This window comes from Onychomys torridus, chromosome 14, assembly GCF_903995425.1.
Source record: "Onychomys torridus chromosome 14, mOncTor1.1, whole genome shotgun sequence".
Lineage (NCBI taxonomy): Eukaryota > Metazoa > Chordata > Mammalia > Rodentia > Cricetidae > Onychomys > Onychomys torridus.
The window spans coordinates 39309806-39323252 of NC_050456.1; positions in this window are offsets into that span (position 1 = coordinate 39309806).

The window sequence follows — 13447 nt, forward strand, 5'->3', positions numbered from 1 at the left end:
CGAGTGCCTGACAGAGACTGCTTAAGAGAGAAAGATTTATCTTGCCCATGCTTTCAAAGGGCTTCATCATGGCTGCCCGACCTCCTACAGCTGAGCAAAAGAACACACCAGATGTAGACGTTCGACACCTCATGGTGGACGGGAAGCAAGGACAAGATTGGGGACCAGGACTAAACTTCAAAGGCACACCGCGGTGACCTTCATCCTCCCCTAAGACATGTCCCCTGAAGATTCGGCCACCTCGCAAAACAGCATTGCCCTCTGGGGACCAGGTATTCGACATACAAGCCTGTGGGAGACATTTCTCTTCAAATCATGACCGACGATGATCAGCCAGACGTGAGCTCTTCCTGTCCTGGAGGAGCTTGCTGGAGACTTGGATTAAGTGCTTCTACAGATGGTGAATGTTTATACCCGGGATAGGAGCTTCGCGGACTGGACGCTTATTTCACGCTCATTGTTGCAGTCCTCTGAGCCTCGCCCCTTCGGCAGTCACTGAAGTGACCTCTGGTTCCAGACAGGCTTGGGTCAGCTGCTCACGGGTATAATTTAACAACCCTTGACCTCAGCCCGCAACCATGCCATGCTCCCTACGCTAGGCCTCACTGACGCTGAAGTGTGAGAGACCCCGGCAGAACTCACAATTATCAAACTCACAATTATCAAACCTAGAGGTGGTGGGGGTGGGTAAATGAACACCCACGGGGCCACTGTCCTTCAGTATACTGAGGCTGATAAATTAGTGCTTCTTCCTTTCATCCTCTGAGTGGGAAGTGCCAAGGTGTTTCCAACAGACCCCTCAAAATGTCTCAGGGATTGAGCATGGGTTACCAGCTGTACTCACACCGCCCACACCCATTTTGTTTCCCTTCCCCACTACTCTGCCTCAGGAGTTGATCCCAAAATAAACTCCCTTTATGTAAGCTTTCCTCCGGCTCCTCGAAGGCCCCACCCTATGAAAAAATGTAATGATTCTGTAAAGGAACTGGGCACGGTGGTGTCTAGCTGTCATGCCTGTGCTTGGGAGGTAGAGGGAAGATCTAGTATCCACAAAACAAATATTCTAAGGATATGTGTACAAGTGTGCTCACACACATATGAGAAAACTCAATCTTACATGTTCGTGTGTGTGTGTGTGTGTGTGTGTGTGTGTGTGTGTGTGTGATATGTACATTTGCAGACATGAAAGTGGAAGTCAATTTTGGGTGTCATTCTAGAGACTCTGTACATCCTTTTTATTTTAAGATAGGCTCTCTGCCCGGAGCTTGCTGATGAGGCCAGGAATGCCTGTCTCCACCTCTGTAGCATTGAGATTGTGAGTGCGTACAACCATGCCATGCTTTTCTCCATAGGTTCTGGGGATCCAACTTGGGTTCTCATTAATGTGCAGCAAGAACTTTCCTGACTGAGCAGTCTCCTCAGCCGGGAAACTCAATGTGAACTGTAAAGGAATGCACTAATATTTCCACTTTATTAGACCCTCTTGGTGTTAGCCAAGTCATTTTCCCTTTCTTCCCTGCTAAGAGAATTGTAGTTTTACTTAATATACACCCCTCAGGGAAAAGAAAGATATAGTCTTTCCAGCTGAAACCATTTAATTTACCAATGATTGGTTTTGGGGTCAACATATGATACAGAAGAGAGAACTCTGAGACGGTCTTCTGGATGTTCCTAGACATTTGTTTAATCTCACTCCCTAGGCTTGTGTCTATACCTAGATTTGTGTCTGTACCTAGATTTGTGCCTAGGCCTGGGACAGTTATCATGTCACCAGGGGGGTCTGTAGTCAAAAGATAAGGCCTGCCCGCTGAGGTAGCACAGCAGGAGGTTGGAAGGACCTTGGTTTGGGATAGCTTTGTTAGTATCCCTGAGTTGACTACAGTTTCCTTGTGGTTTTGAGTTGAATTGTTTTGCTTGTTTATTTTGAGCTGCATTTTCCGTTTTTATGAAATGGCTGTGTCCCCTGAGGGTCATTGCTTGATGGTCCTGAATCCACGGCCAGAAGTCAGGCAGGTGGAAGATTTTCTGTCTGTTTCCAAGAGAGAGAATCTCCGGAGGTCTTCTTTTTCTGGCAGCTCTTTCTAATGTTGCTTTGGCTCTGAAACATTGTTTTTGATGGGAAAGTAAGAGAGGAAAGCAGTCTGGTTCACCAAAAGGATGGGCTGGGGGCTTTGTACCTGGTGCAGTGGGAAGAGAATGGAACTATGAGAATCTTCAGGAAGGTGAGAGCAAGTTTCACCTGTACAGCAAAATTGCACCTAGTGCCTCATTAGCAACAAGTGTACCTACTGCCCATATGTTAGTTTCAGAGATATGGATGGTTCTAGAAGTGGGGGGGGGGGCTAGGAAATGCGCAAGATTAACCCAGAACAAGCTGAAAAGTCAAACAGTGAGAATGTACTAAAATAAAACAAATGCTTTAAAAGTAGTATCGACGTGTCAGAGAGACAAAGGTGCCAACTCCGAGCTCCCAGTGGCTGAACCTGTAAGGACAGGAGACAACCAAGGAAATCATCCTTGATTATAACCTCAAACACGAAATGAACATCGGAGACTCCAAAGGATGGAAATGCATGATTGGTTACATAATAAATAATGTAATTTGCTCAACTAAATAAGTAAATGAAGAAGCAATTTTTGCTTAAAACTTCCTCTGGTTGCTGCAGATTCTCTGCTTCGGGGAGAGTGTTCAAGTTCCTATTTTTCCAGTGAGGACTTGGTGGTCAGTGTGTGCAGAGAGAATGAAAAGCTAACTTTACAATGGGTGGACACTGCAAACAAGGCCCCAGCCGGGGGTCAAGATCAACACACACATTCTTGGAATGCTCTGATGGAAGACTCACCCAGAGTCTGTGATTGCCCCTGAATCAACAACCACAGCCTAGTCACAAGAAAAACAGCAGACAAGGTCCAGCTTTCTACAGAGAACGTCTCTAGTGCTGCTTAAATGATTATTAAGGCTACTCAGTAAAGTCCAAAAGGTTCATCAAAAGGATGGGCTGGGGGCTTTGTACCTGTGCAAAGAGGTATGCTTAGAGCACGTGACAGATCGTTGTGATGTAGCATCCTACAAGGCTCCTGGGACAGAGGGGCAAAACATAAAAATCAAAGAATCAGAAAAAGTCTTGACCCGGGTTAGTAATTACATTAGTTAGTTTCATGTTGTTGTGACTATGATTATCTGACAGAAACAACCTAAGAGAGGGGACATTTATTTTGGTTTATGCCTTCAGAGGGTATGGTCCATCAGGACAGACAAGGACAGACGTAGGGTACAGCTGAGGCTACTTGTGGCATGGTAGATTGAAACTGGAACCAGGCTCCGTGATAACTCTCAAAGATGCACCCCAAGTGACTTCCTCCAATGAGGCTCTCCCTTCTAAAGCCTCCCAGGTCTCCAAAAAGAAAGCCACCATCTGGGAAGCAAGCATCTAAGACGCAAGCCTATGGGGAGAATCCTGATTCAAACTGTAACATGAATTTGAATCATTATTGGTTTGTTTATTCAAATAAGCATGTCACTGTAATGTAAGATGTGAGTCACAGGAGGAATAGGTATGGATTTGGGGAACTCAGCCCTGCTTTGGCAGTTTGTCTGTACATTTTAAACTCTTGGGATAAACAAAGTTTATTGAAAAAACAAAGTGGCGCTGGCTTGTGCTAGCAAACACTAGAAGCTTCCACGACGACATGGGTAGCTCGCCACCATGCTGGGTCCTTCCTGGTAAAGGGGGCAGCAGTGTGGAAACTTGGGCATCACCCTACAGCCATTACCTGGCAAAATCCTACTCCCTGAGCTCTCGAGTGGAACATGGGATCTTCAGATGTATGTTGGGAAATATTCAATCTCCCTGAAAGTTATACTGATCAGAACTATCTAAACAATATGGAAATTTAATGTCTTGAATGATAGCAATTAATGTATATGCATAAATATACAATTCAGTTCAGACCAAATTTAAACCAAATGTTATGTTTTAACTATTATTGCTTCAATAAATATATAATGATTGCCTACTATGTGCCAAGAAATACTTCAACCCCAGTGTTTTGTTTTCACAGCTGTGGGTGGAAGAATTGCCTTCAGAGCCAATTAATTCCAAGCACTTCCTAGTTTGTAGCTTTCATTAGATACTAGGGCAGGCTCAAAAGGCAACTGAAAACTAGTACCAACACATTAAAGGAAAGATAGCCCAGTTGCTGCTGCTGCTGCTGATGTTAACTTAATTATATGCCAGGTTCCGTTTACTTCCTAGGTAAGCTCTGAGATCCTAGGGTGATTTGTTCAAAGGTTGGAGCAAGAGAAACACAGAGGCAATTTATAATCACCCCCTGCTTTGATGTGGTCATTTGTACACACCTCGGCTACTCAGAAGCTCCTCCAAAGCCAGAGCTAAGTGTTATTTACCTTTCTGTCTCCCATGTAAATATCAAAGGCTTGCACACACATGTTCAATGCAGTTGATGAATGAATTAAACACAGTTTGCTTTTGGTACTCCTATGACCTAACAGGAGGCTTTGCTTAGAAATCACCACAAACTCACAACACACCAAGATTATTGTCAGATCCCTCTCCCCGACACACCAGTAATAAAATACAGGAGGTTTCTGTTAAACTGAACAGATTAGTATACTTGAATGCAAAATATTCTTTTTTCATACCAATTGCTGAATAATTAGAAGGTCTTTCTTTTGTTCACCACCTGTGAAAACCTTTCACACCACCATTTACTTTGCAGAGTTGTGTGTGGTGAATACAAGAAAGTTTTAGTGATCAATAAAATTGTCCAGGATAAGCTCTGGAGTGGACTCCATGAGGAAATTTGGCTGAAAGCATCATAGGCTCCATCCAGTCTGTCGTTCTCCTATTTCTGATCCTCATGCATTTGGAGCCAGGTCTTGGGGGAAGTAGAGAGGGGACATGTGTATCCAAGTAGCTTCCAAATCCAGATCTGAATCCTTAAGCTCTATGCTGAATCTCACATTCCTGTGTCTCAACCCTTAAATTCTGCCTTTCTAAGGGCAGTGTTATGTTTTCCTGATACTCATCAAAATGTCTTGACTGCTATGAGAAAGCATAAGTGAGTAAAGGAAGCATTGTTCACAACCATCAATCACTATATGCAATCAGCCTGTTCATCAAAAATGAATGGGTAAGGCTGAGAGGTGGTGGTGCACGCCTTTAATCCCAGCACTCGGGAGGCAGAGCAGGCGGATCTCTGTGAGTTCCAGGCCAGCTGGTTTGCAGAGTGAGTTCTAGACAGCTAGGGCTACACAGAGAAACCTTATCTTAAAGAAAGAAAGAAAGAAAGAAAGAAAGAAAGAAAGAAAGAAAGAAAGAAAGAAAGAAAGGAAGAAAGAAAGAAAGAAAGAAAGAGGAATATATAAAGGAAATGTGGAAAATCCACTCAGTTTTTTGGAAACTACTCACTGCTAAGAAGGAGGTCCTGTCTTTGCCAACAACCTGGAGAGCACATGTTAAAGAAACTGCAAGGACAACACCTCCTGCTGTCACTTATGTGAAAGTCAGTCACAGAAGCAGAGCAGAGGGGCAGTTACTAAGAGCCTGGATATGGGAAGAAATTGGGAAAACGTTCTTCAGGTTTTTGTTTTGTTGAGACAGGGTGTCACTATGTAACCTTGGCTGGCCTGGCGCTTGCTATGCAGAGCAGGTTGGCCTCAAACTCACAGAGATCCACTTGCCTCTCTGCCTTCTGAGTGCTGGGATTAAAGGTGTGCACTACCACGCCCATGTGGGAAAATGTTCCTTGAAGGATACAAAGCTTGTTAGGCCTGATGGATAAATACACAAGATCTATACAATTTACTACATTTACTAACAATGTATCTTCAATTTGGTAGAATAGATTGTAAGTGTTCTCACCACAGAATAAGCATGTAACATGTATCAATTAGATTTACTTAGCCATTCTACATGATGTATCTATCAAAATATTGCAGTGGACACCAAAAAATGTCATTTTCATCTGTCAGTATACACACACACACACACACACACACACACACACACACACACACACGGCATAAAAATAAGAGAGACTTACAGGGGAAAAAGGCTTTCAGCAGGAGAGTGAAAAGAGATGAGGTGGTGTTAGAGACTGAAATGTCTTCAATTTATTACGTACATGTTTGAAACTGATAAAGAATAAGAGATTTTTAAATTAAAATTGAGAAGGGCTCCAGGGAGACGGCTCAGAGGGTAGGAGCGCTTGGGGCAAAAGCATGATGGCCTGATTATAAATACCTCAGCCAGGGATGGCCAAACATGTAACCCTGGTGCTGTGGGCCAAAGACAGGAGGGTCACTGGAGTTTGTGGGCCACCAACCTGACTCCTGGCTCAGGGAGACCCTGTCTCAAGGGACTACATCAGAGAGTCATACAGGAGGACATGATGTCCTCCTCTGTGTCCACACACGCACACAGGTGTACACACATGTATACACATACATACACAAACTTATACACAGGAAAAACAATGAAATGACATCTGGGGATGCAGCTCGTTGGTAGAGTGCCGATCTAACACACACAAGGATCTACCTTTACCGTCACTGCTGGAAAGAATTCAATGAGCAAATGAATAACCAAATACATAATATGGAAAATGAACTGAAACTCCTCAAAACTATAATTCATACCCATTACAACAAAATACACTTAATACATGTGACTTAACCATTTGCTAACCTAGAGATCACCGTTATAAATATCAATCGCTACAACATGTAGTGGCAAAATAACCCTTGGAAGTTATTAATCACTCAGCACATATGGCCCTACTCCAAAATAAGTGCTTTTTCTGCTTTTCTTCTTCCTCATTGTCAGGAAGACGTCTGGACCTCCAGCAGGTACCCCAGTCCCCTCTCTGGCTGTGCCCTGCCTTGTCAAATTTCACGATTTTAATTCCTATGCGTCAGGAAATTTAGACATTTTTAAAATAAAAATAATGTCCAAGCAAGGTCCTGGGGAATTGTTTTATGGGGATCGTGTCAGTCCGTGTTGTCCACTCTAAACCTCATTCTATGTACGATACCAGCTCCACCTCAAAAACCATGTAGATGAAAATTCACTGGGCTCGTGTTGATTTTTTTTCTTTCCATCTCTTCCCACTTAAAGCCCCTGACGTTTTAACCTTCTGAAAGACTTCAGCAATCATGCTTTCAGTCCTTGTCAGGCTGTAGCCCTTAGGCTGTTCAGGAGAGACGTTCAGATTGCAGATTCCCATGCAGATTTTTGGGTCTGACCTGTGGTCAACACTAACAGGATGTTCCAACTGGACTGGTGTGTTCCTGGCTTTCTGCAGTTGACATTGTTTTATTTGATTGTGTGGTTTTAGATTTTAACAAGCTCCCCTCTCTAGCTCACCTGTCTCTTCTACCAGTCATCAGATTCTCCTCTGCCAGCCTTCTGCCTGGGCCAGGTTTTCTTTGTCTGGTTTGCACAATTCGCTTCTCTACATTGTCCTGAGTCTCCTGCTCTCCAGATCCTGCGAGTTCAGAACCCTCAACTACTTTTAGCATTTTCCACTTTTATCCATATTTGCTGCAGTTGGGTTTTTTCCCCCTCTTTGGGGGCACACCACCCAGCTCCCAAATAAATACACGGAGACTTATTCTTACTTATGAATGCCCAGCCTTAGCTTGGCTTGTTTCTAGCCAGCTTTTCTAACTTAAATTATCCTGTTTCTCTTTAACTACATTTTGCATCTGGACTTTTTGCCTTTCTTTATGTCTTTCTTTGCTTCTTACTCGATGGCTGGCTGTGTGGCTGGGTAGCTGGCCCCTGCTGGCTTCCTCTCCTTCTCCTTTTCTCGCTCCTCCCTCTTCTCTTCTCTGCCCTGAGCCTAGATTTCTTTTCCTATTTATTCTCTCTGTCTGACAGCCCCATGTATTTCTCTCTCCTGCCACACTATTGGCCATTCAGCTCATTACTAGACCAATCAGGTGTTTTAGGCAAGCAAAGCAATAGAGCTTCACAAAGTTAAACAAATGCAACATAAAAAAAAAAAAAAAAAAAAAAAAAAGAATGCATGCCGGGCGGTGGTGGCACATGCCTGTAATCCCAGAACTCAGGAGGCAGAGGCAGATGGATCTCTGTGAGTTCAAGGCCAGCCTGGTCTACAAAGTGAGTTCCAGGACAGCCTCCAAAGCTACAGAGAAACCTTGTCTTGAAAAAAACCAAAAAATTAAATAAATAAATAAATAAACAAATAAATAAAAGAATGCAACACATCTTTGCACCACTAAACAAATATTCCACTGCATAGACAAATGTAACACACCTTAAACTAATATTCCGCAACAGTTTGCCTTTCTCTGATGGAGAATAAGTACGCTTGTTCTGTTCTTCTTGCACATCTGGCCCCAGCTCTGTCTCCAGAGTCAACAGGACAAGAGGATGGGGTACAGAAACTGATGTGAGCACTTTCTGGAAGTTTTAAGAGGCAAGTCTAAACACATTCATGTTCACAGGCTGAAACAGACTCGATGACATAACACAAGCCATTCCTAGACTCACATAATTTTTTACACTGTAAATACTGACCTAACGTGAGTTTCCATCCTTCCCCTTTTGTGCCATCTCCTTAGTCTTTATGAAGTTGTTCTATTCTGGAGCCATGTCTTATAGCCATCAGGTACCTCCCATGATAGCACCAGCAATACTTTTATTAACATGAAAAAAAAAAAAAAATACGTTGATCTTTGTCTCGCATCATTGGTGTCTGCACCACAGTCTAGGTGGGAAAAGAGAGAGATGTCCTATTGCAGAAAAATGAAGATCACCTAAAGCAAAATTCAGTTAATTTTATATTAACTTAAATTTCCTTTGATAAGAACTCTTAAAAGCATTTATATCAGTATCCTCTGTATTTATATGACCAGCTATCCTTTGAATAGAATGGTGAACCAGCAGCAACATTGAGATTGTCTTGTTATCAGAGCAGAGTGAGGATGTGAGTTTGCCTAGCATCCCACTCCTTTGCACTGACTCTCCTGGTTGGGGGTTTAGGTTTAAGTTTGCAGAATCCTCTCGAAAGCAAGTCCCTCTGACATCCCACTCTGACCTCCCTGTTCTGTGAACTTCTCCAATCCCCAAGATTACTCTTGGCCTTTTCCTAATGAAAGTTGCTAGTCTAGCATTTCACTATTAGGGAGAAATAATTAGATGTTCAGATTTTAAAAGATTCATTGTGGAATGAAATGACTTTTGGATTACTGACATCTATGAAGTTTATCCTAATTCCTTCTCCCCACCTTCAAATGTTGACTTAAGAGCTTACCACCACCATGAGAAACAACACGGTTTGGGGAAGACTGAGCGATTTTCTGAGTCCAGAGTTCTTGCCTTCTGAACCTAGAAAGTGCTTTTAGTCCACCTATAGCGAGTGTCTGCACCAGCTTTCTCTCTGGGGTACAGGAGGATTCTAATGAATTCAACCCAATGCCCAGGAGAGACAAAATCACTATGGCTGCAATTCCTTTCCATACATGACAACTTTAATTTCAGACTGTCAATATAGTCTCCCTTGGGGACTCTAGACAAAGACAGCATTTTTCAGTCATTGAGGACTAGAATAAGGGAATGAACAAGAGAAGTAATTTAACGGCAGGTCCCTTCAACACCAGAAAGGACTTCGTTTATACTAATGCATGCTGCAGCCCAGCACTGGGAATGAATTACAAACTGCCAGTATTGAAGCAAGGAAGGAGAGCACCTCAGGTGGGAAAGAGAGGCTGAATCTGTGACTGAGCTTCTGAGTAAGAGAACAGCAGACAGACAGCAGGTGACTGTGAGCAAAGATTATACCGCAATTGACAATAGGCTCAGATAGCTTCCTATGACTTCAGCCTGATATCGCTGACATGATGAGCTTCAGAAAACTAGTCTTGAACTGAAGAACTCTCAATCTGAGCCAGGGTTTCTACACTGATGGATATATAAATACTTTCTGTAAGAATAAAGGTCAGCCGGGCGGTGGTGGCGCATGCCTTTAATCCCAGCACTCAGGAGGCAGAGGCAGGCAGATCTCTGTGAGTTCGAGGCCAGCCTGGTCCACCAAGCAAGTTCCAGGAAAGGCACAAAGCTACACAGAGAAACCCTGTCTCGAAAAACAACAAAACAAAACAAGAATAAAGGTCAAGCCGCACAGCAGTGGCGGACAACTTTAAGCCCAGAACTCAAGAGGCAGAGCCAGGAGGATCTCTGTGAGTTCAAGGCCAACCTGATCTTCAAAGTGGGATCCAGGACAGGCACCAAAACTACACAGAGAAACCCTGTCTTGAAAAAAACCAAAATAAATTAATAAAAGTTCAAGGGGATGCAAAAGATATCTGTGATCTTTCCAGACTATTTCAGTTTTGTTTTATTTTTAATGATTCATTGAGAAGAGAAGAAACTAGCGAAGACTCATTTATAATCTTATTCAAGATGATATATATATATATATATATATATATATATATATATATATCATATATACATAGATATATATACATCCATATATACATATATACATACACACATCTGTATATATGATATATATTGCTAAATATAGTTTATCTTTGCCAGAAAAATATGATCTTACAGAAAGAAATATTCTGACACTAAGCCATTCAAAAAATTTGTTTAGTATATATAAAAATCTACTTTCCACGTATGAGAGACAACATGAAATGTTGGTCTCCCAGAGTCTGGCTGATTTTATTGAACATAATGATCTTCTACCCATTTTTCCATAAATGTCATTATTTCATTCATCTTTCTGGTGGCATAAAACTCCACTGTGTCTATGTATCACATTTTCTATATCCATTCATCTGTTGACATCTAGGCTGACTCTCTTGCCAATTGTGAAGAGTGCAGCAAGTCTCTCTGTAACGTGTTAGCATTGAATGTTCAGGAGGTGTATGGCTGGATCATATGGTGATATTATTTTTAATTTTTTAAGGAACCATCAATCTGATCTCCATAGCAGCTCCACTGGTTTACATCCCATCAGCAAAGTATAAGGACTCCTCTTTCCCCACATCCTCACTATCTGTTGTCACTTCTTGATTGATAGGTCATCCTGGCTGACATGAAATCAGCAAAGAAATGGCAAAGTTAATCTATGTTATAGGTCAAATACATGTCTACAGGATATTCACATCCAGCATGCATGGAAAACATTATTCTCAGTAGTCCACAGAATTTCTCTAAAACAGAACACATTCTAGATCACAAAGCAAGTCTTGTTTTTGTTCTGTGTGTTTATTTTTTATTGTTGTTGGTTTTTCAAGACAGAGTTTCTGTGTGTAGTCCTGGCTATCCTGGAACTCACTATTCATAGGCAGGCCTCAAACCTGGAGATCTACCTGCGTCTGCCTTCCAAATGCTGGGATTAATGGTATGCATCACCACTGCCCAGCAACAAAGCAAGTCTTAACAAATACCAAAACAGAAAATAATTTCTTACATCTTATTAAGTTATAGTGGAATAAATCTGGAAATCAAGAGCAAGAAGAAAGTCATAGATGCATAAGTATGCAGAGATTGAATACACTCTTGAATGAACAGTAGATCATTGAAGAAATCAGAGAGGAAATTCATAGAATCAAATAAACACACAGAACAAAAACAATTTTACTAGAATTTTGGACTATAACCAAGGTATAATGGGAGGCTTTATACCTATAAATGGTTAAACTAAAAGAGAAGGGAGAGAGAGAGAGAGAGAGAGAGAGAGAGAGAGAGAGAGAATCTCAAATAATCTAATGATGCACTTCAAAATCAAATAGAAACACATACACACACACACACACACACACACACACACACACACACACACACACACACACACACACATACGTCCTCAACAAAGTTAAACCATTTTTTGCAAAATTACATTTGCAAATTCCTAATTTACTTTACCTTCACCTTCTATAGAATTTGACTCAAATTCAACATTCCTCTCCTGAACTTTATGTATCTCCCCAGGCCCACCAATTGGTCCTTCAACTTTATGACAGTTGATTTTGACGGGTCTACTTGATTGACTACAGAAATACCTAGGAGTGGCTGGAGAGATGGCTTAAAGGCTAACACTTTTCCAGAGGACCAGAGTTGGATGCCGAGCAGTCATGTAGTGTGGCTAACAACCACCTGTAACCCCGGGGAATCTGGGGTCCTCTTCTGGCCTCCACTAGCACCTGCACACACATGCAAACATTCATATACAGATGACACCACACATAAATATAAATAAATTAATTAAATAAATAAATGAATGAATAAATAAATAAAATAAATGTAAAAAATATATTTGAGGAGCTGGGCATAATGACATACACCTTTAATCCAACACTTGGGAAGCAGAGCCAGGCAGATCTCTGAAAGTTAAAGGCCAGTTTGATGTACATAGTGAATTCCAGGCCAACCAGAGTTACATAGTGAGACCCTGTCTCAAAAAAGGGAAAAAAGAAAGAAAGAAAGAAAGAAAGAAAGAAAGAAAGAAAGAAAGAAAGAAAGAAAGAAGCACAGCTTGCATTATAGTAATTATAGATGATTCTGTTGTTCTTTTATTTAATCATTGTTGCCTTTTAAGCCACGGCTATCCAAATTGGCAACTGCAACTCTGCTACCAGCAGTGGTTAGGCCTCAAGGGCTGTTGCCAGATGGAATTCTGTTCCCTCTGGCTCCAACCCTTGCAAAAGTACGAAGGGAACTTAACTAAATATCTGTCCCTCTAAAGAACTCAAGATTCAAAGGTTGAGGTGGAATTCTTCTCTTCAGAGAGGCTGGATAGCAAGTAGCTCACCCCTTGCCTTGCTCATGTCCTCCAAAAAGCCCTCATGCTTCTCCTCACCCCTCCTTAAAAACCTTTCTCCATCTGGCTTCTCCCTACCACTTCCTGTCAGCTAGTTGCTGACGCAGTCTCCTGACCGCAGGTGAATTTTATTTAATCAAACACATCTTTGCATCATTAGACCAATGTTCCAGAGCATAAACAAAAGTAACACACCTTACATAGGCTACATACCCACCTATTCCCAAATTTGATGACACAATGCAGCCATTTTTTTTTTCTTGGATTCTTTGAGTCAGAATTTTGGAAGGAACACAGTATGGGTGGCTTGTCTCTTTTTACAATGTCTGGGACACTGTAAATGTCCTGCTGGGGAGAACTAAGAGCTGAGGTGGCTTGATAACAAGGGGCTGAAATGTCTTGAGGTTTCTTTCTGCTATGCCTAGTAGTTGGTGGCGATGATTTCAGGCAGCGAGTCGAATAGGGCTACTGACTAAAGGACTTCTTCCATGGTTTTCGGCTGGCCCCATAGTGAGTGTCTTAGTTAGTGTCTCTATTGCTTTGAAGAGACACCATGACCACAGGAACTCTTACAAAGGAAAACATTTCACTGGTGCTGGCTTACAGTTTCAGAGGTTTA